The sequence below is a fragment of the Chelonia mydas genome, chromosome 2, assembly GCF_015237465.2.
Source record: "Chelonia mydas isolate rCheMyd1 chromosome 2, rCheMyd1.pri.v2, whole genome shotgun sequence".
In the NCBI taxonomy this organism is placed as follows: domain Eukaryota; kingdom Metazoa; phylum Chordata; order Testudines; family Cheloniidae; genus Chelonia; species Chelonia mydas.
Window position 1 is genome coordinate 254,907,324 of NC_057850.1, and position 24,863 is coordinate 254,932,186.

At 46.9% G+C, this 24,863-nt stretch overlaps 1 protein-coding gene and 1 pseudogene across 1 annotated transcript in view; both read left to right on the forward strand.

The window, feature by feature from the left end:
* Positions 1 to 24,863, forward strand: part of WNT9A (Wnt family member 9A) — a 72,953-nt gene that overhangs the window by 6,552 nt on the left and 41,538 nt on the right. The gene's annotated exons all lie outside the window — the stretch shown is intronic.
* LOC114018399 lies at positions 15,306 to 15,753 on the forward strand (annotated as a pseudogene).

The window sequence follows — 24,863 nt, forward strand, 5'->3', positions numbered from 1 at the left end:
AGACTGAGGGGGGGGGCATGATAGTGCCTTTTCAAGGACATAAAAGGCTGCTCCAAGGAGATGAGTGAAAAATTGTTCTTCTTAATGTCTGAGGATAGGACAAGAAGCAATGGACTTAAATTGCAGCAAGGGAGGTTTTGGTTGGACTTTAGGAAAAACTTCCCAACTGTCGGGGTGATGAAGCACTGGAACAAATTGCTTAGGGAGGTTGTGGAATCTCACTGGAGGCTCTTAAGAACAGGTTAGACAAACACCTGTCATGGGTGGTCTAGATAATACTTAGTCGTGCCATGAGAGCAGGGGACTGGAGTAGATGACCTCTTGAGGTCCCTTCCAGTCCTATGGTTCTATGAACACTGGGGTAGGGGAGAAAGACCTGTGATGACAGAAGAGGAATCTGCCAAGGGAAGTGTGTGTGTGGGGGGAGAATCTTTCTCCCTTGTGTCTGTATGACTGACCTCATGAAGTCTAGAGCAGTGGTTCTCAACCAGTGGTCAGTGGACTCCTGGGGGGCTGTGAGCAGGTTTCAGAGCGTCTGCCAAGCAGGGCCAGTGTTAGACTTGCTGGGGTCCAGGGCAGAAAGCTGAAGTCCCACCACATGGGTCTGAAGCCGGGGTCCTGAGCCCTTTCCTCTGGGACTGAAGCCAAAGCCTGAGAAACTTAGCTGCCTAGGGGACCCCTGTGGCATGGGGTCCCAGGCAACTGCCCTGCTTGCTACCCCCTAACGCCAGCCCTGGCTTCTATATGCAGAACACCAGTTATCGCGGCACAGGTGGGCCATGGAGTTTTTATGGCATGTTGTGGGGGCCTCAGAAAGGAAAAGGTTGTGAACCCCTGGTCTAGAGAACATGCTGTAGGAAACAATCGTAGACTAGGTGACCTACTAAATCAATCTAGGCTCTTAATTGGCCTCAATCACTGTAGTACTTGAGTCTCCCAAACTGAACTGACAACAGGCTTTCTCCACTAATGTGAGGCAGGCCTTCTTTTCTTAAGAACCTAGATTTTCAGTGATTTGGGACACGCCTTGAGGAAAGGACAACACAACTGCTAGGGTAAAGGGCATCGTAAGGCAGAACACAACTACAAACAGTGCTGCATGCCATATGAAGGCATCTCCTACAGATCGGCTTTTTCTCTTCCGTGAGTAGTTGTTAAAGATGTTTGCTTCCAAAATACTAAAAGCACTTAGACCAGCTGCATAGGATGTGCCAAACTTTTCTCAAAAATATCTTTTGATAATTGAGGGGGGTATCTTGGAGCAGCCCAAAGCTAAAAGAAAAATCCCCAAGAAAGCATTGCACTTCATTTCCTTCTCCATTTTTCTTGTCGCTTAAAAGCTTTGGGTTATTTTGCTCCTCCACTTTTCTTTGTAGGGCAGATGTTAGGATAACATTCAGGGAATCCCTGTGGACTTTGCATTATTGGTCTCTGAAGTAACAGATGATGAGATTAGCAGTGTCCTGCTTGGGTGACCGATCATGAAGGCCAGTCATGTGTGCCACGCTACTACAAGTGAGTAGGAAGCAGAGGTGGCTGTTAGGTCCTGGTGTGTGTTTGGTTCTGAGATCAGCTAGGGTTTTTCTGCCAATAGTCTGTCGTCAGATCTGTCCCACTGCAAACACTTGACAAGGCAAGGTAATAACATTCTATAACAGTTGTGTTAGTGGTGTCCATCTTGACAGACCCCAATGTTCTTCGTAAACCTCACTGACCTGTACTCTACACATGGATTGCTATAGCTACCTCTGGGGTCAGGGCAGGCTGGCTGGGTCACAGGCCAGCGCTACACGCACTTGCTGCTCAGGAATGCCTTCTCTGGCCCCAGATGCAGGTTGACTCTCCTTCCACATCCCAGGGGATGTCCTACACCCACCTTTGGTGCTTCTCCTGCATCTGCAATGTGGAGTGATTTCCCCTGCCCCGGTTCACTCCAATGTTCAGAACTACTTACTGGTCCAAAAGCATTTCTGTCCTGGCAGGCCAAGAAACGCTTGCCCTTTAGTTTGGGTATTGTCTTACCAAGTGGTCCCACAGAAGTCATGAGACTGTCTGGATACCTGCATACTTCTGTCCATTATAGCACCTTGGGTAATAAACAAAACTAAGGATTCTATTTCTTTGTCACCAGTTGCCAAAGTCAATGTACACATACTCTAAATATCCTAATATTACCTTTCCATTTAGGGAATTTCTGTAGCTGACATTGGATGGTGGTGTGATCTAGGGAAAGTGGTGCACAGACTCAAGGTGTTACCTATGCTGCAGGTTCTTGAACTGTGGTATAGACTATGGACTAGTTATAACTCACTCAGGCCTGTACTTTTGACAAGTACCATAGGCTCTTTCATCTTTCTCCAGAGTGAAACACAGCAGCTGTTTAGAAAAATGAGCTATGATGGCAAGTGAGGAATACTGCATCCAGTTGAAACTACAGCTGGAATTTATATAGGCAGAATGTAATTCCCCAAATTGGAATCTGGCCAGGAATGTGGGTCTAACACCCCTCAATGCTGTTTAACGCTCCTATGGCACTCTTTAATGGCCCCAGTGGTCCATACAGAGGTCTCAATCCTCCAGACCCAAATGTGTGGTCTTGGAATCCAAACAAGGACAACACTCAAAAGTAGTACAAGAGGGAACTGGGAAAGGGTGAGAGATTCTCTAGTCCCTTTACTGCATGGGACATCGTTTCAAGACTTTGCCTTTCTTCTCGTACTTCATGGGAGTAAATGTGAGGAAGCATTTGGTATGGTCCTGAGCTGGAATAGTAGTTTCTTCACCCCCTTTAAAATGAGTGAGGTGCATGTGTGGGCTTTTTTTTATGGATATGATCAACAAACCGTGATCTCCAGTTTCCAAATTGTAGGCCTTGACCTGGGTGAATTCAAGAAGCTGCTTTTAACGACCCCCCTCCCCTGCAGAGGGAACCACTTACACAGGAGCAGATGATGAAGATGGAAGCATTTACATTTTAGCCTACCTAACAGGAGTACTGGACTGCATTTGCAAAGTGCCCTGAAGGTGGAGCTGATTGGGGTGAGGGGCTGCTGACCTACTCCTGTGGCTCTTTGGCAGTGTACACTGGTAAATTCTGGCCCCTTCTCACCCCAGGCTTGGAGGGCAGCTCTTGCCCATATACCTGATGCAGTCTGACCTTAATAGACTTGCTGTTGCCACAGCAGAGCGTGAAGGCCAGTGCTTTCAGACCTGGATGCACAAATCCACATGTGGGTGCTTAACTTCCTGGGATCTATCAGCTCCCTCTGCCAGCAGCATGCAAGGAGATCTGGGAAAGGTTGCCCTACAGTCTTGGGAGAGGAAGGATGGCCCTGCACTTCAGGAGGCCTGGATTCAATTCCTGGATCTACCACTTTTTTATTGCCTCAATTTCCCTTCTGTAAATGGGGCTAATGCTTTTTCCTCTTACCCTGAATTTCAGCACTTGAGTAGGTAACCTTGCTTACAGCATCTAGTACAACCAGGCACCAACCTTGGCTGGGGCTTCTAGGTGCAACTGTCCTACACTCCTTATGGAGGAGATCATCAGCTCTGAGGAGTTTAGTGTCTGACTCGGCAGGGTCTTTTCTTTCATGGAACTGGCTATGCAGAACTTGACACTTGATATCTTTAGGACTCTGATCTCCTGTTGGTGGGCCAGGTCAATGATTAACTTGCTTTTTGGAAGCTGCTAATCACAATTAAAGGAAGTCCAGTTTGCAGCCTTACAACCCAATTCAGAAAGCTCATGTGTGTAATTATTAAAGGGCTCATGCTTTATCACCGCATAACCAAGTTGCCTAAATCTTATTCAGTGGCTGGTAATTGAATTCAGTTGCAGGGTGGGTTGGTGGGGCTGTGAACAGAAGGGGCTTAAACTGAACAAAGACAAACCTGATAGTTCCCCAGTCTGAATGTATCGCGCCAGACTCTAGGTCATGTCAACATTTGCTTGTCCCCCTCCCATTCCCATCAGTTCATTGCTAGCTCAAGGAAAACATTTTGTAGCACAGGATGCTCTGCTGGGCTAACCAACATCAGTGAGATCCTTTTAGGGCAGAAGGGAGGAAAATTGGGGATACTTCTAGGATAGATTTCTTTCTCCCGTATTTGAGGAGATGGTGAGACTGGAAAAGCAACTGGGGTAGAAGTGCATTGATCAAACTCCCAGTGCAATGCTTTGGCCAAAAGGGCTGTTACAGTACTTGGCTGTATAACTTGGAGTACTAAGCATGAAGAGGTGAGATTCCCATCATACATGGAATGGAGGATTCCACTACTACAATCTCTGTGCAGTCCTGACATCTACTCTAAATAGGATGTTTAAATAGGGAAAGGGTCAGGGAAGAGTAGCGCACAAGATTCATAGTTGTGTAGGGGGGCATTTTCCAGACTAAGAGCTCAAGCTTCTGCAATCATCAGAGAAGGTTAAAAGGTGAGTCGATCAGTCCAGACAGTATCTATGCAGGGAGAAGACCTCCTCAAACTTGAGGATGCTCTAACCTAGCAGACAAAGACATAAGAGCCGATGGATGGATGGCTTCACCTGCCAGCCAAATTGGAAATACAGTGCAGACTTTTCAGTGTGGGTAATTAACACTGTAGCAGCTTCCCAAAGGATGGGGTGAATTCAGTTACTGAACTTGAGGCAGGAATTGCTGGCTGAAGTTGTGGGCTTGGTCGTGCCACATCATAATGGTCCCTCTTAGCCTTTAAATCTACAGCTCTCAGCATAGGCATCTTTAGCTATTGTCACAGTGCAGTAAGTGAGGCTGTCTCCTCCTGAATGGAGATGACACCAACCAACCTTGGGACTTTTAGGGACTGACCCCAAAGTCACTTGAAAAGCTCCCATTCACTTGAGTGTGCTTTGCATGAGACCCCTAGTGAACATGAGTCTCATGAAAGACTCCATAGATCACCTTATATTCTGCTCCAATTTAGTGTGGTACAAGCCAGCAGAGCTAACTATGGCTCTTAAATGGAGTGACAGAATCTCACCAGTCAGATCCAATGTGGGGAGCAGGCATTCACGTTTGTGCTCCCTCTCCCTCCCCCTCATAGTAATAGTGATGTATAAACACAGGGGGAGGAAACCATTTTTCAACCCTCCCTGCCCATGTTAAGCATCTGATCTTAATTCTCAACTGAGATGGAAAACTTGATCTAAAGGCTTGGAACTGCTTATGAAGAAGCACCCTTCCCCATGTCGCCTGAGGCTTGTTTATTGCTAGTATCATGCTAATGCCACATGCCACTGTCTGAATCTGCAAGCAAAACCGTACAGAAATGCACATCAGTGGGTGGCCCTTAGGTTTTAAGTGGGGCAGCTGGGTCAGACACTGTAGCACAATATAGTATCTAGAAGCTTGTGATCTAAAGCTACATCTTAGACCACATGATGGCAGAGACCCTGTGATGTGCTCTGAAGACTGTACCCCTACCAAATACTGAGCATTAGGTAGCCCTGGTTGTAACCAGCCAATATACATGTGTCCACTTACTCATCCTGATTTGTCAGATCCCACTGCTGGAGAACTAGTCCAAGTCAAATGACAGGTTTCAGAGTAGCAGCCGTGTTAGTCTGTATTCGCAAAAAGAAAAGGAGGACTTGTGCTTTTCTTTTTGCAAATACAGACTTACACGGCTGCTACTCTGAAACCTGTCATTATGCAAGGCACTGAATTTAGCCGTATGGAGTGGAAATCTATCAACTTCATGAAAAAACTCAAGGTGCCACAAGTACTCCTTTTCTTTCTCCAATTCCAATGGAACCCAAGCCAGTGGACTGGGAGATAAAAGCTAAATATCTTAAATGCAACTGTCTTTGTTTAAAACAAACCTTCATTTGGGAGGCTGGGGAGTAGGAGGATAAAACCTTTAAGGCAGAATTTTGATTTTCGTTGGAAGGGGTAAAGTGTTAGCCTACGTATTTCTCTTTTAGACCAGGATTTTCAAAGGAGTCTATGGGAGCTAGACTGGCTTGAAAATCCTGATGACAAAGTCCAAAAAGGTTCCTAGCTCTTTAGAGCCTTACATGTTTTTAATATAGATCATAAGAAAATCATAAAAGCCAAGTGCTAAGGAACCATTCCAGTGTCTAAAATAGATCAAGATAACCTAGTCAGAAATCGTTTAGTTCTGTGTATCTCATCCTTTTTAATGTCAAAGGTGCTGCAAAATGAGCTGTCATGTTTCTACAAAACTTAGTTCTGTCACAGAACTCCCTTTTTACTTCTAAAACTAGATGGCAAAATAAACTATTTGACTTCATATTCACGCAGTCCCCAAGTGCAATCTAGATCCAGAATCTGACCTTTGCTGGATGAAAAGCTGATCTTGGTTAAAATCTCAGACCTTTTTAATCTACCACAGTAAGCTCTACTCCTTATGGTAGCAGCACAGTGCAAAGTAGTAACTAGAACAGGGAGTATTTCATGACTTTACATAGATAAACATACTGGCTAAACTCAAGGGAATTGCTCTGGCATATGGAAAAATCAGAGTAGCTTTTTATATAGTGTTACAAACAACTTCATATTTGAAATGGTCAAAACAACTTTCTGACATGTGTAGTTCTTTGCTTTTGCTTCCAGTATTAAATCATTTTTCCAGAAGAGTCAAGGGTGGGGAGCTATCTTTACAAAAACTTGAGGTGAGGGGAATAATTTAAAAAATATACTTGAGCTTTCCCAAGGGTTGCAAATAGGCAAAGATACATAGTAGATATTCTATGAGCATGTCTAAACTGGAATAGATCTGGTGTTAAAGCTCTTAGTTTGTACGTACTTGGAATGCAAACACTGCATCACCTTTCATGATGAGACAGATCCTTACAGTATTACTACACAGATCCCAAATCAACCCTCTTGTTAAGAGTAACAAGTCTTCATTAGAAGTCTAGATTGCTCATTCACCAGCTCTTACAGGATGAGACTGGAAGAAAAGTCACATTAGTCTGGTTTTTATTGACCTAACCATCCAGCACAGCTACAAGATCATTGATAAGTATCTAGGGAAGACAATGAATAGCTGCTGCAAAAATGCTTCCTTAAACTGGGGGGAGGCAGTAACAGAAGGCTTCAAAAACTGAAGTTATTTAGTTACACTATACCTAGTGGGTGGTTATATAACAACTGTCCCACCACTGTTGTGGAAGGATATGAGAAACTGCATTGACCTTCAAGGATGAAGCATTCAGGAGCTTAGAATGACCACATGGTCTCCTGGGTCCTTCAAAGAACAGTAGAATGTGTACTATAGCCCATCTCCCAAGGGAAGTAGACCTAAGCCGTGGGGTTCTGGCATTCTGGACTAGAAAATATCTGAGAGGGAGCACTTTCATTGGGGGCAGCAGCAGGTGAATTAAGTGGCTTTTCCTTCCTCTACTGTGAATCCACCCACATACTCCTTGGCCCTTCCATGGAGTACCAATGAGTTTACCACTTGGGTACCTTAGTCCACTCGAAGGAATAACATTGTCACTAATTCTGATCTAGTGAAGATCTCACTGCTTGGAGAAGGCTTTGTTAAATTTTTAAGGGGGAAACTTTCTAACGTGCCTCCATGATTTTAGCCACAAGTCCTCTTGTGAATCTGTGGGATTTGTGCTCCTATATCTTAGACATTCCTGAAATATTTCACCCACCCCAGTATCCTCACCTCAATCTGTTGGTCATTCTAACCTGGTGTAAGCAGAGGCTCTCATTGATTTCAGCTGTTTTGTAAACTTGTGCCTGGATAGGTTTGAGATGAGCCAATTCATTCTTAGGAGCCCCTGTTAGGGTAAGCACAAGTCAGACACCTCAAGCTCCATCTTCATGAGGTGCCTTATTTATGGCTGTTTCTGTTGCCAATCAGCTGCATAAAAGATTCCTGAATTTAAAATTCCACAGCTGTGTGAGACCCATATGAGGGGAGATTAAGACTGAGACTTCATCTTGGAAAAGAGACAACTAAGGGGGGATATGATGGTCTATAAAATCATGACCGTTGTGGAGAAAGTAAATGAAGTGTTCTTTACTACTTGCCATAACACAAGAACCAGGGGTCACCCAATGAAATTAATAGGCAGTAGGTTTAAACCAAACAAAAGGAAGTATTTCATCATACAAAGCACAGTAAACCTGTGGAACTCCTTGCTAGAGGATGTTGTGAAGGCCAAGATTATAACTGAGTGCAAAAAGGAACTAGATAAGTTCATGAAGGATAGGTCTATCAATGGCTATTAGCCAGGATGGGCAGGGATGGTGTCCCTAGCCTCTGTTTCCTAGAAGCTGGGAATGGGCGACGGGATGGATCACTTGCTTACCTGTTCTGTTCATTCCCTCTGAAGCCCCTGGTGTTGGCCACTGTCGAAGACTGGATATTGGGCTAGAAGGACCTTTGGTCTGACCCAGTATGGCCATTCTTATGGTGCATTTGTTGAAATGAACAAGTGGTATCTGATGCCCGAGCGGGAAATGGAGTAGGAACATATACAAGACTATTGCCCATAACAGTGCCTAGTCGTCATCGTCTCCTGGACTTGGCACTCACACAGTCCAGGTTGTACCAAGTTTTCAGCATCTTGCAAAAATCCAGCTGTAACTTAAGACTCTGGTCTCCACCGCTTTTACTACATCCTTGAATTGCATGTGCAATTAGACAGATATTGATTCTGCTCTGTGAACCCTTCTAGGTCAGTTTCTGGTTACTCAGCCATGCCTTGAAGGAGTGGGTGCTCCATGCAAACAAGTGTTGCGTTGTGGTGTGTGTGCGTGGTTTCTTTTTTTTTTTTTTTTTTTTAAAAGCTTCCCTTTTAAAAACTCTCTGGTTGTGCCTCTCCTTCAGGCAGATCTATTCCTAATGCTCAAATAAAAGGCCAGGTCTCTAGACCCATCAAACTAACCAGCCTGATTCTAGTCCCACAGCCCTGTGCGCATGCCTTTTTCATAACTGCAGGCAGATCCCAGATAGCCCACAGGCAACATAACCCCTCCCAATACACCACCCTAACTTGGCCCAACAAGATCCCTTCTATAAGACACAGCTGTTGCATTCAGGCTCATAGGTAGCATGGCATCAAGTTGGCATGTTCTTCCCTGGCTTCTCTTGAATAGGCACTACCAGCTTCTGGTCAGTCTTGTATGTTGGCCCTAGGGATCCAAAATCTCATTAGACGGGATCTGTGTGGGCCAGGACAGAGGTGAAAACCCTTCTAGGGAGAGCATAAGATGGACCAAACAAGGATTTGAGTGGGTTGGTCTGTCAGTGTAACTGCATCCTTCTCATTTCTCCCCAGCTAGTCCTCCAGTCCAGTATACTACAAATTGCCCAGGGTGAAGAACCCAATGAGAGAGCATATACCCTTGAGGAAATCTAGTCTCCTGACTGGTTATGTACCATCCCACAGGCTTGGGTGGAGGCAAGGTTCTCAGAGCTAGGGGAGAGGAGCAGGCTGCAACTTGCATTCTTGCACAGACTGGTCTAAAAACTCAGGCACATAGCAAGTGTGTGTCTCTAAAGGAATCTAACACTGATCTTGTAGGCACTTACTCTGCACAGATGCCTACATTAGTGACTGCTTCTTGTTGTGTACACACCAACTCTACTGGTACATGAAACTTTTGGGTCTTGGTATTCTGAGGGGTAAATTCTGCCCTTATCTACCATATGCCCATGCAGCTTCCACTTATGTCAATGGGAGTTGTGGGTGTAGCCAAGGTTAGCACTTTGTCTTTAAATGTGTGTGAGAGCAACTGCAAGATCAGCAATGGTGTCACCAAGTGTATGAAATCAGCCTGTTCTCTGCAATGAGTGCAGAAACGCTCCCATGTGGAGCGTACTGACCAGGAGGAGGAAATGGAGATGGTAGGTGTGGTCTGGAGAGCTGACCACTGTGCTCTTATGCTCAATCACAGAGCACTTGCTCAAGACTGTCTCCAGAAGTTACTACTTGGCTCTCTTCTGGAAGAAGCCCCACCACATGTTAGGCTACTGGACTTGCTGTTCTGGACTTAGATTCATAGATGGTTTGGGGTTGTTTAAGGTTGAAAAGACTAGATCACCACAACGGGTCTGATCTTCTGCATAACACAGGCCCTGGGAGTAAATTCAGGGAAGTCCTACATGAACTAAAGTGATCTCTTTAGAAAAAATCCAATCTTGATTTAAAATTTCCAATGGTGGACTTGATGGCATCTGGACAAGAGGATGCAGCATTAAAATTCTTGATCAGTGTCATGAACTGGTTCCACTTATTCCTGAAGTCACTTGCCTATCCTTATCTTTATTCCGAGCTGCAGATGGGTTCCAGAATGACAACCCACAACACACCTGTCTCTGTGGCTTTTGTTTGCCATTCCTGTTTTGTATTTACAGTAGCACCTGGAGGCTTTGGCTGTGATCAGTCCTGACTGCAAGGCAAAGTAGTCTTCACACCCCAAAGAGTTTGCAATCTAAATAGACAAGCTCGATATAGAGAGGGGACATGGTAGCACTGGAGTTAACTACCTGACATCAAAAATGGGTCCACAGCATTGCTGGGAACAAAACCAGGTCTTCTGATGACCAGTGCCAGAGGGAATGAACAGAACAGGTAATCCTCAAATGATCCATCCCCTGTCACGCATTTCCCAGCTTCTGGCAAACAGAGGCTAGGGACACCATTCCTGCCCATCCTGGCTAATAGCCATTGATGGACCTATCCTTCATGAACTTATCTAGTTCTTTGTTGAACCCTGTTATGGTCTTGGCCTTCCTAGCATCCTCTGGCAAGGAGTTCCACAGGTTGACTGTGCGTTGTGACTATCTACTACCTATGCAGCCCTCTTCTTAGTGCATGGTAATATGGGATTATATTTCATTGCATGAGCCCCTGCTGTGGATTGGGCAGACTGGATCCACAGTCAGCTGCCCTCATTCTGCCACAAGAGGGCACACTCAGGTACATGAAGACCAACTAGACTGGAATCCCCATCTCTGGCATGCTTTTGTTCTCAGGCATGTGGATTGCCAATGTGTAATAAAGCTTGCACTGAAGTCTGAGGAATGGGGCTGAATCAGGAGGAGGTGACATGGAGCTAAATGATGGCTTTGAAGCCTCAAACTCCTGAAGACCTGAAGCCACATGGGCAGGCGGGCTGGCTGGGTAAATCCCCCAGCAATCTTCTACATTCCTGGCCAGGTGCCTCTCTTGTGGCCTGGACCTTCAGTGAAGCACCTCGCAATATTATGTGGCTATAGAATGAGGAGCAGTCAAAAGCAGTCCAGAGGTCTAGGAGGGGAGCCGGGTAGAATTTGCTTTGAAGTGCCCCTCCTCCCCAATCAGTAAAGAATTCCAAGACCAATAACCACAGATCAGGCTTCCAATGGGTCTAAGCGCTGCTTGGCATGGCATGAATGCATTGCAGGCTAGAGCAAAAACAGTCTCCTGCAGCAAGAATAAATCCTGCACTTGTTCTGTAGGACAGCATTGTCTCAGCTTGTTACTGCCTTGCACCAGCTGTCATTTTTGTCCTCCACAAAGGCAGTATTAAGCAATCAGACTGCTTGAGCCCTCCTGCTGTCTGACCAGGTGACACTCTCTAAGACCCCAGAAGATATGTGCGTGCATGCATGCCCTGTTGGTCTTTTTATGGGACTGTTGCTGGTGGGTTGTACTTGGTCAATTGTTGACCGATCTAAACTTGCCTTCCCTGAAACCAAGTGAGATTAGACCTCTGACTGTCCTTCCTCATTTAAGACCCTGCATTGGGACTCAGGAACTAAACCCAGACCTCCAGGCTCTGCCACAGTCTGTGACCTCTGGCAAGTTACTTAAACTCTTGTAAAACAAGAATTCTCTTGTGTACTGAAGACTTTAAGCCCTCTGGATCAGGAACTCCTATTATGCATATCTAATGCTCCTTGCACAGGGCTCTGATCTTCATTGAGACTTCTGAGTGCTACTGGAACATAAATGTCTTGCTGGTCATAGTTCTCCCTCTCCCCCCTGCAAAACAGAAGCCTGCTGCTTGCAGACTGGAGCTGCTGTTCCCATTGCAGCATCTAAAGGAATGCCAAGAAAAACACCGAGAGAATGATCTATTGATCATGTGGCCTAAGCCAACAAAGCTGGAATCTTCCCCCAGCGTTGTCCCAAGGTATTTGGCCTTGCATCAAGTCTGATGCTTAGAGCTTCATCTGCTGGGGTGTAGCAATGTACCTACTGTGACAAAGTTCCTCCTCCTACCTTGGTGGGTCTTGCGCTTATTGGCAGATTTGCTCGCCTTGGAGCTTCACAGCAGCCTGCAGTTTGGCCATTTTCATGAACCCATGGTCCAGGTCAACTCTTCCTGTGCCTGACCAGGAGTTGGGAGGTTTGGGGGGAACCCAGGCCCACCCTCTACTCCGGGTTCCAGCCCAGGGCCCTGTGGAATGCAGCTGTCTAGAGTGCCTCCTGGAACAGCTGTGCAACAGCTACAACTCCCTGGGCTACTTCCCCATGGCCTCCTCCCAACACCTTCTTTATCCTCACCATAGACACCAGGAGGAAGGTCCTGATAATGCTTGTACTCCTCAGTCCTCCAACAGTATGCATTCTCACTCTCTCAGCTCCTAGCATCTCTTGCTCCCAGCTCCTTACATGCATCGCAAACTGAAGTCAGCTCCTTTTTAAACCCAGGTGCCCTGATTAGCCTGCCTTAATTGATTCTAACAGCTTCTTGATTGGCTGCAGGTGTTTGTCTTGTCTCCAGAAGGTTCGTGATTGTTTCAAAAACCTTCCCTGTTACCTTACCCAGGGAAAAGGGACCTACTTAACCTGGGGCTAATATATCTGCCTTCTGTTACTCTCCTGTAGCCATCTGGCTCGACCCTGTCACATTACTTCCAGCACAACATATGGCTGCAATGATGGAGATGAATGTCCAGTGTGCCTGGTGCTAAAACAAGCCTTGGCTTAGGCAAGAGCTACTGTCCACTGCCTGAGCTCCTTTATTTAGATATCTTAAATTTGAAGGATGAAGAATGAAGAAATCTGACCAATGCAATGGAAACCTTCAATTCTCTTCAGTCCCATGAGGAGAATAATAGTTTCAGACTGTAGCTAGGAATGAACTTCAGTTGTACACTGCCTAGCCCAGCCAGGAATTCCAGCCAGGAAAAATATCAACAGTTCCATTAAAAAGTCTGCTGGTTTGCTAAAGTAGTGAAATAAACATACCTGTAGGCACAACGGGCTGAACCACACAGGAAACTTTAACTAGAATGAACACACACAGATGTACTCCTTTCCCTGAATATCTACCAGATAAAAACACTGGGCTTGAGTGGTAATATGTAGATCAAACAGCAGCCATGTGGATTATTAGTAGTGGAAGAACTAGTTCAGATCAAAATGAGAAGGGCTCAAATGCACGCTCTAGAAGCAAAACCAAAACTCAGTCTAGTTTTGTTACCTTCCAGCTTCATGCTACTGTACTTAGCAAATTCCATCTGGAACCAGAAGGGCCATAATGACCAGCAAGAGGCTTTACGTAACTGGTTTTCTGGCACAGAGTTTTACTAACTTGGTGGTGGTCTAAATTGGATTTTGCAGTTTAGGTCCATCTGGGCAGTATTTCCAGCCCAATTCTGTAGAGCTGGGACTTCAAAAGCACTTTCGGTGGCCATAAAGATTCAGTATCTTGTTCTATCTTACCTCTACTGCCAGGCAGTAATGCCCAATGTGTTTCTAGAGAATTCCCTATTTAGTGGGCATGTACAGGGCTGAATTCTTCCAGGTCCATCAGACAGTTTGGGTCAGGTTTTGTCAAAGGCTTGAACCTTGCTTCATTTTAAAGGCTGTAGGTGGAACCTGCAATCCTACAAAAGCAGCAGGCAGTCTGAAATTTGGACCAGTCCTCAGCTTGAGGATTGGTAGACAAGTCAGGCATGAGGGACAAAAGAGATGGGAATTTCTCTGGAAGAAAACCAGCCAGCACAAATCTAGCGTCCAAATGACTGGCCTGTGGGGTAGAGAATAACACGTACTCTGCAAGTGACGAGTAGTTTCGATCTACTGGAGCCTGTAACCCACTAAGATTTTTGTGGGGAGGGAGTTATCATAAACTACTGCTACCCTCATGGAGGGGGATGACCTACCGAAGGCTGCATTGCAAATGTGTCCTGCATGGAGGAGAGGCTAAAGCAGTAGTGGAAACAAGCTCCCATGCAGTTCCCAACCCCCAAGCAGACTTGTGTAAAACATTACAGGCAAAGTGATCTGCCTACTGCAAGTTCAGTAGATTTCCTCCTCTTCAACCCCCCCACACCCCCCTTCATACACCTCTAGATGTGGACAATAGTCATCAGATTCATTCAGCTAGGAAATCTTTCTACAAACATGATGCCTAATGAGTTAAATGTCCCCATGCCAAAGCAGTGCCTAAAAATTAACTGGGGGTGTGGTGTGGGTTTTTGGAGGTGTTCAGTCTCCTCTTGCATTCCCATGTTATTACATTCTTGTCTTTTTCTTCTCTTCTTCCCCCCCCCCCCCCACCCCAACCCTGCATGCATCCTTTTGGCCATGCTACTTGCTTTTTCACTTAAATCCAGGCCAGCAGGACAGTGTCACTTTTCTCTGCTGCTTTAACCCACTGGAGTACAGTGAGCGACTCCAATAACCACACCAGGCCCCTCATGAGCCAGGTATCCCAAATAAACTGCAAGTGGCAGGACCATGAAAAGGAACCCTCCTCACTTGTTAGTGATTAGCTCTTGTGGTTTACTCTGGTTCTTTGCTTCAGACAGCTGAAGTGAGGGAATGAGACTTCATTCCCCAGTCTTTCAGTAAGATTTAAGGGGGGCTGGGAGAGAGAATCCTGTCAGGCATGGGGCAAGTTAATGTCCACTTTTCTGGGGTCTAACTTCAGCTGTCCCAAACCAACCTCCAGTATTAACACCCCCCCCCCCCCCAAAAAAAAAAAATAAGAAGGTAAACCATTCTCATGGAACAGTGCCTATGGAAACCTGAACTCCTCTCAGTCTGGGGGAGGTGTTGGCACATGATGTGGGAGACTTTTCTCTTCCTAATCTTGGCATGGGTTTAAATTCAGAAGCCTCTTCTGAGATGCAGGTCTGAATTCTCACAAGAGACAAACCATGTCCCCTAAGTTGATGGTTGCGATGTGAGGGGCAAGAGTGAAAGACTGAAGTTTTCAGAGCAGCCTTCTTCATAAGGAGGCTTAGTTTCCTGATGTCTGTCGTTGCAAAAGATGGGATCTTACTGAAAAATCCAGCCACCCACTTCCCCTGTGCTCTAGAGACAGCTGCCTGGGTAGAACAGCCTGCCCAGCAGCACAATGGGTAAGTGCTGTGGGCTTCGTCCTGCTAGTAAGCTTTGCCGCCACCAACAGGATCAGAAATGGCATGACCCACAATTTAAGAAGGCCCACTTGAGTACTGCCCTGAAAGCCAACCCCTTTGGAGGAGCTTCCCATGCAAAGGGAATTGTTCTTGGAAAAAGCTGGTGTAGAGACTAAGCAGCCCAATTCAGCTATCAGGAAATGTGTCAGTCCAGCTGATCAAGAACAGCAAGAAACTAGCAGCCTTTGTTCCTAATGACAGTTGCTTGAACCTCATTGAGGAAACTACCGAAGTTCTGGTTGCCGGCTTTGGCCGGAAGGGTCATGCTGTTGGTGACATTCCCGGTGTCTGCTTCAAGGTTGTCCAAAGTAGCCAGTGTTTCTCTTAGCCTTGTACAAAGGCAAGGAAGAGACCATGGTCATGAATTCCTGTCATGCCATCTAGGTTACTAATAAACTTCAGGTTGATGTTAAAAAAAAACGAACAACCAAAAACATTGAAAATTCCTTGCAGGTGGGCTGTTCCCAGAACAGCCCGTGAAGTTATTCATAGCACTCTGCCTTGTTTCGATGTTCAAAGGGTAGGTGGCAGCAAAGCAGTTGAGAAACAAAGTGTTAAAACCTGTGACTGAAATGTCTGCAATCCTCATTGCTACTGTTCCTTCAGCCTGCCAGAACTAGGGTGACCAGATGTCCTGTTTGTTTTTTAAAGGGATGGTCCCATATTTAAGCCCTCCTGCAGGTGTCCTGACTTTTTCTTTAAAAAGGGGAAATTGTCCCATATTTTCTTTCCCCCCCTCTTTTCTCTTCTCCCCCCCCCCCCCATCAGTACTAGCAGGTCCTGCTGCTGGCCAGATCCCTGCTCGCCAGTTGCCCATGCACCAGCACGGGGGGGGTGTGTGTGTGTGTGTGTGTGTAAGGCTGGTGGTGACACAAAGATGCAGGGCCAGCCGCTCCCCATGCTGGTCCATCAGCACAGCCCCTGCTGCATGCTGGCTCTCGGCCAGCAGGGCCCCCATCCTGTTTCCAACCAGCGTGAGCTGCGGTGGCTGGTAAGGGCAGGAGACAGCCAGTTACATGTCACCTCTCCTGCCCCCACACTGGCCCTTTATGTGCTCCCCCTTCTCGCTGTCCTCTCCCTTCTTTGCCCATTCACGCGCCCCACTACTCCTCCATATTTTTCCCCCCCCCCAGTGCATCCTGCTCCCAGCACACTGCAAAGAACCAGCCCAGGGTCGGATCACTCAGCTCACCAACAGCCTGCTCGGCAGGCTCCTTCCTTCCCCCCCCCCCCCACTGCCTCTAGCTGGAGCTACGCTCTGGGGGTGGTGGTAGGGGGAAGCTATTTCCAGTCAGTTTGTGCCCCTCTTCCTCCTCCCCCCTCACCCCCGCTCTGTCCCCTAGGCACCCTCCCCTGCTGAGCCACCTCTCTGGCTGGGTTCACTGAAGCCCCTGAAGTCCAGTTCCTTGGGCCCTGGTGCACAATGCATCTTAGGGCTTCCTGCCCATGCTGTAGCCAGGGCACAAGAGGCAGCTGTTGGGTTACATCTGTGGCCAGCAGCAGCCTGGAGTTGTTAGCTGCCTTTTGACATTGTGCAGGCAGGAAGGGACAAGCTGCTTCCAGCCATAGGGGAGCAGAGTGAGGGGGGGTGACTGGGAGGGGAGAAGAGATGAGCTCTGCAAAGACACTGGCCAGGTCATCTCTCCCCTGCATCTGGAAGCAGGTCCTGGCCCTTCCCTCCCACACAGTGCCAAAAGGCTGCTGCTGGTCACATTCTGGTATGAACCCTGGCAGAAATCTGGGGAGGGGAGGGTATGTGCCCCCTGCCCCGCACTGCACATGTTGCCTTAAAGATGTGGTACCAGGAGAAGCAAGTATGTCCCAGGGGCCTAGCCAGGCATGGAAGGCAGAGAGCACCGGGCAGGGAGGGTCAGGTCAGTCGGTCACCCCTGGTGTGTGTCCTCTCCCTGTGCAAACCCTAAAGCCTTAAAGATAAGAAGGTAAATAAAATGAATCCAACTACGCAGGATTTCTTTTTAACGCTGGCTCAGTCAACTTAATGTTAGTTTGAATGTTTGTACTGCATAGTTCTGATTTCTTTTGCTGTTGAACTCACTTAATGAGTAATTTTACTAGGTGTCCCATATTCAGCATGGGGAAATAAGGTCACCCTAGCCAGAACTGAGGCTTATTTCGCCAGTAGTTCTGTCACCTTCCAATCTCCCATCTCTTCCCTCCTATCTCAATTCCTGTACTTGGTTCAGCACTATTTAAGAAATACATGGACCGTTTGGGTGCTCATAGGAGCAGTTGGCCATTTCACAGGCTCTCTTTCTGGGAACAAACCTACAGTTTGCTTCGCTCAAACTTTTCATCTTTCTAAAGAGCCTGCTGTGGGCATGACATGCCAGAGAGACTGTAACAGACCTTGAACAAGTCAAACGTTCCAGTGTTGCCCTCTCCTGGAGCCTTGAATTGCCTCTACATGGTGGTCTTGCAAAGCAATGACTCTAATCTTTTGAGGAATCTGCTACATGACCACGATTGAGGTGTTGCTTATTCACAGATTGGGGGGGGGGGGGGGCGGAGGGGTGGATGAGTTTACATTATGGGCAGTCTCTTTATTCAGGCTTCAAGAATTGTTCTGATTCTGGCCAATCTCTTGCTATTGAAGTTCTTGTAACTTTTTGTCCACTTTCTTGACCATGTACATAGCGTGACTTAAGAAGCTTTTTGGCTTCAGGGGTTGAAATTCCTTGGTGGGACTCGTCAGTACAGAAATGGGTGGGTAAACATGGTCATGTTCATACATAGCTGCCTGGGTGGGTGACTGTGTTTTTGTTTGTGTTCAAAGCTTCTGAAGCTCTTCCGTTACTGTAAACAATAGTACCACAAATGTTCATTTTGCAGCATTGTTGTAGCTGTGTTGGTCCCAGCATACGAGAGACAAGGTGGGTGAGGTAATCTCTCTTACTGGACCAACTTCTTGGTCAAAGAGACAAGCTTTTGAGCACCACAGCACTCAAGGCTTCTAATCTGTCCCATGTGGTTAGATTTACATGGATCTCCTGCCTACAGGCCACCACAATAGGTGGAAACCCAGGGGCAAAGATTGATGCTCCTTGCCAGCAACAGACTGCTGCTTGGCCTTTCATTCCCAGCTCCCAGGTAGGCACCTCCAGCCTGCTGCTCCTGTGCAGTCAGCCTCCAGTTCCCTCCTGAGCCAAGCCCTCCTTACAATACTCAAGAGCTTATGAAGGGAGAGGCAGCCATTTCAACTGATACTCCTTGCATAGCAGGGAGAGAACTGAACCATTTGTGTCTGGAGATGGCCCTGCCAGAGCTGAAGCAGAGCAGTGGAGCAATATGGGGACACCTTAAGCACCAGTGTCTACTGTGCAAGACAGGCGTGATGGTGTACAGAACCTTTGTGGCTGACTCCTCCTTAATTTATGGCATGGGGTTCACTGCTTAAGCACATGCAAGCTGACATCTGCCTGCTTCCACTAGAGATGGCGAAAGGCTGTCGTCTTGTAAGCGGGGAATAGTCCCGCTATTGTGGGGGAACTTCACTGGTGTAGTGCAGAAGCCAGGAAAGTGGGCTAGCAAAAGGATCTGAGGACTCCCCTTTCACTCTCCTGTCTGGCAGAGTCCTCGTAACCCCAACAAGGCTGGGCCCAGGATTCCTGGGGGGCTCGACCCCCAACCCTGCTGTGGTTACCTAGGACAGGGGCTAGGGTGTCCCCACTCCAGGGTACTCTCTCTGCACTGGGCACTTCTCTGACCCACTGACCATTACATGCAAGTTAAAGCAAATGCAAGTTATTTAATCAACAACTAACTTTAAAAAGAATAAGGAATAATGAGAGAGGTTAAAGGAAACACATCACCCTGCTCTGTGGCAGGGAACATCACAAACAGGGTCTCTGGAAAAATCCAGGCAGTTCAGTCTGTTCCTTGTAAGTCCCAGGCCTCCTTCTCCGGCCCTGGCTGTGCTGCAGGGATGCTGTGGGTTGGCCACATGCTCTCAGGCTCCAAGTGGTAGGACTCTTCTTCCCAGTGTCGCCCCCAGCCCTGATCAGGGTTATGATCCAAGCCTGGCCTGCAGAGCCTCTTAGCTGAGGTGTCTCCCTGTGCTGGGCCTGCTGCCCAGGGTCCTCCTTGCTCTCCCCAGCTGCTCACAATACCCAGCTCAGGACTGCTCCAGTCCCAGCTCCACCACTCTGTCTCTGCACTGCTGCTGCTCTGCCTCCAGCTCCCTGGGCTGCTTCTTTGGCCCCTTTGGCTCTGGTTGCTGCAGCTCTGCTCCCAGGACAGGTCTGCTCTGCAGGCTGCTTCTGTGACTCTGCTCCCAGCACTGACCTGCTTCCTGGGCTGCTTTTCTGGCCCCTCTGGCTCTGGTTGCTGCAGCTGTCCTCCCAGGGCAAGTCTGCTCTCTGGGCTGTGCCTCTGGCTTTGGGGCTGCAGCTCTGCTCCCAGGACAGGGTCTGCTCTCTGGATCTGGCACAGCTCTGCTCCCCAGCTCAGCTTGCACCCCTGCTTTCTCCTTAGCTCAGCCCCACTCTGTCTGACCCAGGCAAATCCAGCTCACACAGAGGACAGGACCTCCCTGGCCTCCTGACTCTGATTAGCCTGCTCGCCCGGTCATTCAGGCTGACCTGGAGCACTGGCCTCTCCCCATTGTTCCTGGGGGCTGTCAGTCTCAGGGTCCTGATTCCCCATCAACCCTTCCCTCTTTTTTAGTACTGGGAGCTAGCAACTAAAACACCCCCACTGAATGTTAGTAAGGGGGGAAACAGTCCCCTTACATTCTGCAGGCTGACACACTCCAGTAGCTGCTAGCTAGCAAGCTGTGGTCTCTGGTTGCATTACCATGCAACAGCGCATGTATTACATGGCGGGAGGTGCATCCCTGTCTGAACACTGTGCTAAAGCCAATGAGGTGGTGAAACTGAAGCTGGCACGAGCACTGGGAGAGAGGAGTTGCTTTCTGGGCTCCAGGCACCTCACATGGATCATGGTTACAAAGGACCAAAACATCTGCTGTTTGGTAGTTCCCGAGCTGTTCTTAGCACCGCAGCCTGGGCTCTAGTCCGAGACTTGGTGCTGTGGGTTTTCTATTGCAATGTAGTGTACCCTCAGTGTCTTGGATCCTTCCTTACAAAAGGGTGGAATTTCTTTAGAGCAGGGACTTTCTTGGTTCTTTACCTAACAGAACGGGCCCGCCAGTCCTGATTGCACTAGAAGTAAAACATTGTAGCTAGGAATTTGTGTGCTCAAACTTCACTCTAAGCTAACACAAATTTTTAAGAACTCTGTTTCCTGTCTTCCTGACACTACTGCTGGAGGCAGTGGCTGACTCCTGCAAGCCCTTGGGATATGCATGCACAGAAATGGTCTGTGATCTTGAGGTTCCCTCCTGAGTGTAGCTGGAATAAGACTCTATCTCTCCCCCCTCCCCTTAACTCCAGAGACAACTAGTGGGTAGCCAAGTGCCAGTCATCACTCTTCCTGACCCCCCCGCCCCCAGTACCTCCTTGCCACCTTTAACACCTGTCACCAACCCAGCTCCATAGGGACTGCTGTGAAATAGCTTGAGGTGGAGGAAACAAAGTGGAATAGAATCTTTGTTGGGTTGGAGTGTTAAGATTACAAGCACTGGACTAATGGAGTGATTCACCTAGCATCTATGTAGATAGCAGTCTGGATTCCTTTTTGTACACTATACTTGCAGTGAGGGTGAAGGGGGAGAGACACACTTGTACTTTGAGATGAAGCTGCAATCTGACTGGGAATAACTAAACTGTGGGTCCTCTTACTTCATAGGGTATGTTCTGTTGTCCCACTACTGACCTCAACTCCAGCTGCAAAATGACCTGCTTTTTGCAAGAAAGGAGCAGGCTGGAATCCATAGAGTTCAGGTGGGGACTCCTTATTGATGTGCAGATGGCTTAGTGAGTGAGAGGAAAGCCTGACCCCATTCAGGTCCTTTCATCCCAGGCTCTTGACCTCTCCCACCTTGGGAGACGTGGTGAGGGGGGACAATCTGTAAATGGTTTGGTTTGCTCTCCAGAGGATGTGACCCTCATCCTTTGTCATGCACTGGAATAAGACAACACTGAAGAATAACAAGGTAGTGAGATCTACCACTACCAAGCCTTCTGAAGACAAGCTTATGGCAGCAACAGCCTTCCTCCAGAAAGCCTTCTGGAGGGGGCCTTTCAGATTCTGCAACTTAAATGGATAATAGCAAGACCACTGAACATGAAACCTTCTGCCTTTTTAGGGCTTGTCTACACTTGAAGTACTGTAGCTGTGCCAATGTAGTACTTCAGTGTGGACCTTCACTATGCCAATGGGAGGGGTTCTTCCACTGCTGTGGAGAATCCACTGTCCCTGAGAGATAGTGGCTAGGTTGACAGAGGGATCCTTCCATCAGCCTAGCTCTGTTTACACCAGGGGTTTGGTTTGCTTAACTACACCTCTCAAGGGTGTAGATATTTCCACACCCCTGAGTGATGCAGATTGGTCAATCTGACTCTTGAGTGAAGACCAGGCCTTAAAGTGTCACCCTACCTTCAGTTTCAATAACACGACTTATTTTCTACTATTTACCTCTTTCTGGAGGCTTACTTAGGCGAAGGTCCTGTAACAGTTCCTTGATGTCCATTCAGGACAGTGGAATTAATTGGCAACCACTGTGTATATCCTACTGGTTTTTTTGGCTTACGAACATGCAGGCTGCAGATTAGTGTATTTCCTGGTTGCACAGGGCCCTTTCATAGCTGTTTTGAATTCTCAGTGGGACATACCAAGCTAGACTGACATCAGGAATTATAAGAATTTGTCCTCAATAGAGTCAACCTTTCTCCCACCCACTAAAAAAGTTGGGACATATAGAATTAAAGAAGAAACATCTGACAGTTTATTTTAAGGCTCCTGACCTCCTGAGGTCCCTTCCAACCCTGATATTCTATGATTCTAACCCCTGAATAGCTTGATAAAGTAGGACCTCCCACCCCTGCCCTCCTAGGAAAACCTTGGAAGTAGGTTAATTAACCTGTGCCACAAACTCTGGCTTTCCCAATTATCATGCAATGAAAACTTTTTTTAAACTCTACTTAGCTTCAGCAGGGACCTTCTAATGATCTGTGTGAATGGCAGAGCTGAACAGAGAAATTTTCAGGTGAGAATTTTTCCCATATTGGGACAAAATTGTGACTCCCTGAGCTTTTTGGAGGAAAAAGGCTGCAGGGCTGGGTCTCCATCTCCCACTGGTCAGTCGCTTGCCCAGGATGTGGGAGACCCAGGTTCGAGTCTCTGGTCTGAATCTGGCAGAGCAGGGACTCAGACCTGGGTGTCTCTCATCCCAAATGAATCCCCTAACTCCTAAAATTTGTTTTATTTCCAAATAGCTGAGTTACTTCTGGTCAGCAGGTATTGACTACACATCTCTGTATTTTCTCCTCTTCACATGTATCCAGTTAAAATGAAAAGAAGTATTTGTGGCATCTTAGAGACTAACAGATTTATTTGAGCATAAGCTTCTGTGAGCTACAGCTCACTTCATTGGATGCATTCCACTGAATGCATCCGATGAAGTGAGCTGTAGCTCACGAAAGCTTATGCTCAAATTTGTTAGTCTGTATTCACAAAAAGAAAAGGAGGACTTGTGGCACCTTACAGACTGACACGGCTGCTACTCTGACACCAATTAAAATGGTTTCTCCCAGGGTGGGAAGGTGCCTCCCCCGTGCATGCACACCTATTTTATTGTACAATTAGATGAAAGTGTTGCTCTTGATGCTTCATATAAAGGCAAAAAGTGCTGGCACCTTCCTCCTGAAGTATCTGGTGCAGGCCAGCATAGAACACCTTTACCCAGTAAGAGTAGCAAACTAGCTTGATGGTCCACAAGGCAGTTTATTTGCAGGCTGCGAGATGACTTCACCATGGTCTTTAGTCCAATGCTTATCTTATGTATAAATGGTCGTGTCCATACCCTATTGCAAGTTTCCTGGTATAGTGTCTCCTTCAACTGGGGTAGTCAATAAGCAGACAGTGAGCCAGATCCCAACTGCCAGATGCTTTTGAACAGACCCCAAAATATTTGTATTGGTTTTTCTCTGGAGTCTGGATCTTCACTATTCCTTGACGAAGAAATTTGGAACTCGAAGGAAAAAATTGACTGCCCCTGCCTTAGCCACTGAGTAGAAGTTTGCTTTGTACATAACCCATCTGCATTAGATATTGTGTTATAGGAAACCCTGAGTGTTTACACACAACTCAGCTGAACCACATGCGAGACTTTTTTTTTTCTTCTGGTTTTGTGGTGTAGCTCTTCTATAATTTGCACATACTTCAGGTTGAGCTTTATTTTTAAGCTGTACCCTCCAGTTTTATCATTTTGAAATACTCTGGAAACGTAGTCACTTTATTTAGTTGAAAGTTTCTTTAAGTTGGAGGGAAATTCCAACTTGGCTAATGTTCTTGCTTAACTCAGAAGCTATAATAGATGGCTCCTTTCACCTCTAGAGTTAGGTGGCCTGATTCTCCTTTATTAAACCCATGTTAGTTCAGTGAAGTTGCTCCCACTTCTCCTCCATGCAAGTGAGAACAGAATTGCTGATTCATTGTTGAAGGTGGCAACACTAAAACTTGGATATCCTTCACCTGAAAAATTGTAGTGGGGAGGGAAATCACAATTCTAAGTGGCTATTTTTTTGTTTTGTGCTTGAATTAACTGATGGTGGGGGAATAGATTTGTATAGACTTGCCATTCATTCAGCAGATGCATGAATGGTAATCCAACAGCAGTAAGCTTCTGCTGTGATGGTCCCTGGAAAACCAACATCACTCTGGCAGATAGCAAATGGGCAAAGTGGTTGGTTGAGGTGCTGCTGTGCTTGATCTGTGATTGCAAGGGTGGGTTACACGTACAGTGCTTTGAGGTGGTAAGACTTGCAGCTTAACTCTCTCTAGCTTGGGGAGCAGGGTAAAGAATGTTGGAGGACTTCTTTAGCCTCTGTGTAAGAGGCACCTGATGAGTTATCTTCCTTGGAAGACCCAAGCAATTCCAAGAACTACTTCAGAAAGGAGAAACAAAGATGGGGCTGATTCACTGAACTCCAGTTGGACTGGAAAGTATAAGACCGAAGGTGACTAGTGATGGATATAGAGTCAGAGGAGAGGCTCTTGGTGCTAAAAGAGCATTGTAATGAAACTTCACTGTGGAGCATCAACTTCTTGAATTAAATAGGTGCACTATTTCCTAGCAGTTTGTCTTAAGACAATGAAGCTTCCACCACTTCCTTGGCCTTTGTATAAACTCTCAGTATCCTCTGCCTGGATTTTGTTTAGCTAAAATTTGTCCAATTTCTAAATTTCTCCCTCCATCTGTATTTACACGCTTGCTCTGCCATTATGCTAGCAACACCCTCCTAACTCATCAGTTAGCCAGCTGTACATAGTTCAGCCTTCCCTGCAGATCTCCAGCCCCTTGACCTCTTTCCTCGGAATACTCTAGCGTGTTTTTTTTTTTTTTCTGGTGATGA